Source organism: Dasypus novemcinctus, chromosome 18 (assembly GCF_030445035.2).
Source record: "Dasypus novemcinctus isolate mDasNov1 chromosome 18, mDasNov1.1.hap2, whole genome shotgun sequence".
Classification (NCBI taxonomy): Eukaryota; Metazoa; Chordata; class Mammalia; order Cingulata; family Dasypodidae; genus Dasypus; species Dasypus novemcinctus.
In genome coordinates this window covers 79,423,627-79,427,792 of record NC_080690.1, presented here as the reverse complement: position 1 = coordinate 79,427,792, position 4,166 = coordinate 79,423,627, and the positions used below count along the sequence as shown (strand labels likewise).

At 46.9% G+C, this 4,166-nt stretch overlaps 1 non-coding gene across 1 annotated transcript; it reads left to right on the top strand.

Moving 5' to 3' along the window:
- Positions 1-3,681: 3,681 nt before the first annotated feature.
- LOC111763135 (U6 spliceosomal RNA) lies at positions 3,682-3,788 on the top strand. Its single transcript, XR_002796061.2, has one exon. It is a non-coding gene; the product is annotated as a U6 spliceosomal RNA (small nuclear RNA).
- Positions 3,789-4,166: the final 378 nt, after the last annotated feature.

Genomic DNA, 4,166 nt, shown 5'->3' with positions numbered 1-4,166 from the left:
GTCTCCCCCTAATTCTTCTTTTGGGGTGAGACCTGCTGCTGGTTCAGCGGGATGCCACAAGGAGCCTGGGGACTTCTAGAAGGCACCTTGGGCCAGCCAGATGCAGCTAAGGAGCAGGAGGGAGGTGCCCCAACTCCTAGGAAGAGAAGGAAGACCTGAGATGTCTGAAGGCTGGAAAGACGGCTCAAGGCCTCTGGGCGACAGGGCTCCAGTGGGTGTCTGGTGCAGACTAGGGAGGGAGCCTCTCTGAGGAAAGTGGGCTCCATTTGGGGCCATCCTGTCACTCCCCCTCTGCTCCTGCCCCGCGTGCTCCCAGCTCCAGAGCTGTGCTCCACTGTCCCTCCACTTGGCACGCCTTCCCCAGGTGGCCGCTTGACCAACGTCAGACCTCCCTCTAGCCCTGCTCAGATGCACACCCTCAGAGCCGTCCCTGGCCCCCCTATGAGCTCCGCCACCGCCGCCACCCCTCAGCCTTTCCAGCGCCCCGGCGCCGCTCCACTCCCCATCTTTCCAAATTCCTTTCCACTCCTACTACCCCTTGAACTTACCTATTATGTTGAGCGCTTGCTCTTTCTCCCTCCGCAAGAATGTAAGCTCCTTGTGGGCAGAGACACTTGTCTGCTTTGCTTATTGGTGGATCTCGAGAACCTACAACAGTGTCGGCACATGGTGGAGAACTAACAAATATCCAGCAAATGGAAAAATGAATTAATTGAATGAAAAAAAAAAAAAGCCCTCAGCTTCGAAGGCCGTTTCTCAACTGTGACCACAAGAGGGAGCCAAAGATACACGTTCGATCCCTCCAGCCCCAGCCTTGGCGACCCAGCCCCAGCCCCTCCGAGCCCCCGGGAACCTTCCGGGGACCCGCAGCGGAGCGCGGAAGGGGAGCGCTCTCGTCCAGCTGTTTGATATTTTAAAGCAGTCCTAAAAACTGGTTAAAAATGACCAGGAGGAAAAGTACGGTGGTTCTCTCTTGGGTAGAGGTGTTGGGTAACTTTTGTTTTCTTTTGCACATTGTTCTGTATTTCCCGACTCTTCCACGGTAATCTTGCGTTTATTTAACAAATTATTTGCCAAAGAGAAAATTACGCCTGCTGGCTAATTCGCTTAGACCCCCAGCAGCCACTCTCCTGGCTGGCGTTGCTGAAGGCGCCTTCCAGCCGCTTGCACTTTAGCGTGGAGGTCGGCTGCGGTTCCTGCCGCGACCGAGGCAGCAGGGGGCGCTGTGGAGGCACGAAACAGGAACTCGCCGGGTGGGAAGGGGCGCTTGGGGCGCGCCCCAGAAGACAGAGCCTTGGGGGAAGAAGTCCTGGTCCCTCCCCTGTCCCAACCTCGGCCTGTGCCCCCAGATCTCACACGTAGCAATTTCAAATAGATTCTTATTAATTCTTCCAGTGTTTCTTTGGGTAAATGTAAGTAAAGATGAATATTTATTCTTATTTCCTTAATTCCTTGCACAAAAATATATCCTACTGTAGGCACAGTTGTGACCTTGTTTTTGTACTTAAGAATTCACCGTGGGATCTGTCCACATTAGTTCACAGATTTCTTTAAAAGCTTTTCTCCAGCGCTTCTAACTCCCAAAGTGGTTGCGTAGAAGTCTGCTGTTATTATAACTGAAACTTAGTATATTATGTTCCTTTTCTCTTTTTAAAAAATTTTATTTGTCTTTTAAAAAAAGATACATAGATCACAGAAGTTGTTATATTAAAAAATATAAGAGGTTCTCATATACCCCATACACCCACCCTTCCCACTCCTCCCACATCAACAACCTCTTTCGTCATTGTGGCCCATGCATTGATTTGGTGAATACATTTTGGAGCACTGCTGCACCACATGGATAATAGTTTACATTGTAGTTTACACTCTCCCCTAGTCCATTCAGTGGGTTATGGCAGGATATATAATGTCCAGCATCTATCCCTGCAATATCATTTAGGACAACTCCAAGTCCCAAAAATGCCCCATGTCATATCTCTTCTTCCCTCTCCCTGCCCTCAGCAACTACCATGGCCACTTTCTCCACATCAGTGCTACAGTTTCTTCCATTACTAGTCACAATAGTTCTATAGTAGAATATCAGTAAGTCCACTCTAATCCATATTTTATCCCTCCATCCTGTGGACCCTGGGATGGTGATGTCCACTCCACCTCTAAATCGAGAGGGGGCTTAGATCCCACTTGGCTGATGGATGCCACTCTCCTGCTTGCAGTTGTAGACACTGCGTTCCCTTGTGTGGTGGTTGACCATCCATGCTTCCCTGTTTACTGACCTGGGTAAGCCAAGGAACTGAGTAGGAGTTGGAACTGTGCTGAGGCTCAGGCAGGGCCCAGCTGGCTCATGGCCAGTCCAGAGAGTATTTTAAGATTTTTTCTTTCTTCTCCATTTTAAAAAATGTCATACTAATGTACCTTGGTGAAGGTCTTACACATTTTCTTCTATTTCCCTTGTGTTTACTGCTTCTCCTCTCTCTCTCCCTCTCTTCCTTCCTTCTCTCCTTCCTCCTTGCCTCTTTCCCTTCCTTCCTTCTTCCCTCCTTCTCTCCCTTCCTTTTCTTCTTTCTTTTCCTTCTAGCTCTAGGAGTTACATGTTCTGCTGATTAATTTCTCAACCTTCATATTTTCTTTAAAAAACACATTTAAGGCAATAAACATCTGCAAGTAGGATTTTTATTGTATCCAAGTTTCGATATGAACCACTCTCTGCTCCTTTCTAACTATCTAGTAAGTGCTGCTATTTTTCACTCTGTAACTTATGAATTATGCAGAAATGTTCTTCTTAGTTTTAAAACATGTTTCTCAATCCTTTGATTTTTGATTTCTAATATGACTTTGTAATCAGAGATATGGTTTGCATTATATTAAATCTTTGAGCCTTTTGAGAGCTCCATGGTGGACTGATAAATAGTCAGGTTTTGTAAATGCCTCACACTGTCCTTGAGAAGAATGTGCATTCTCTATTGGTGCTTTCTGTGCAGATAAACATAACAACAATCATTTCGATAATCAGTATTTGTATGTTGACACTAAGTGTCAGGCTCTGTGCAGGCCCTTCAGTATGCATTAACTCACAGAATGCTCACAACAGCTCTACGAATTACGTACCATTGAGTTTGTTTTTTAATCTCATAGGGGAAGAAGAGGCATAAAGAGGTTAATTAACTTAGCAAAGTTGGAGAACTTTTAACTGGCATAGCCAAATGTAGGAACCTGGCCTCTGGAATTGCATTCAGTGATATGGCACTATACACTTCCTTTTAGTGTCTACATTCTGTGTATATCTATTCATTCATCATTCAGCAATGTTTGTGGAATGCCTCCTTAGTGCCAGACCCTCTTCTAGGTGCAGGGACACAACAGGAAACAGAAATCAGGTCCATACCTTCTGGGATTACCTTTTTCTTTTCTTTTCTTTTCTTTTTTTTGGTACTTGGGCAGAGGATTGAACCCAGGACCTCATATGTGGGAAGCCGGCGCTCAACCACTGAGCCACATCGGCTCCCCTGAGGTGGCTTTTTCTTTTGTTTTACTTGTGTCTTTTTTTTCCAGGAGGCACCAGGAACTGAACCCAGGATCTCCCATGAGAGAGGTGGGAGCTCAAAGGCTTGAGTCACATCGACTCCCTGGGATTACATTCTAATGGGGGGGGGGGAGGGTAGATATTAGAGAATATTGATAGCGCTTACTTCACCAGCACATATATTAACATCGGAACAATACAAAGAAGATTAGCACAACCCCTGCACAAGGAACACACGCAAATTCATGAAGCATTCCATATTTTTTAAAAAAGAGGGTATCGATAAGTGAAATGTATATACAAGGTTATTGATAATGAAGAGAAAGGTGGTGTGAAATCTGGAGGGAGTGCAGCGGTTTTAGATAAGACGGTCCAGAGAGGTCTCGGGGTGAAGGGGCCACAGGGATGAAGGGGGCTGAGCCGTGTGCATCCCAAGGGGAAGAATGCTCTGGGAAGAGGCAGCAGCTGGTGCAAGAGTCCTGAGGTGGATTCAAGGCTGGCGCGTTTGAGGAACAGCAAAGATACAGAGTGCCTTGCGCAGCATCAGTGAAGGGGCATGTGGGGGGGCTCAAGCCAAGAGGGCGCAGACCCTCCAGAAGCTTGTGGATCTGACAGAATGTTTCCAAGCAGAGGAGTGAGTGGC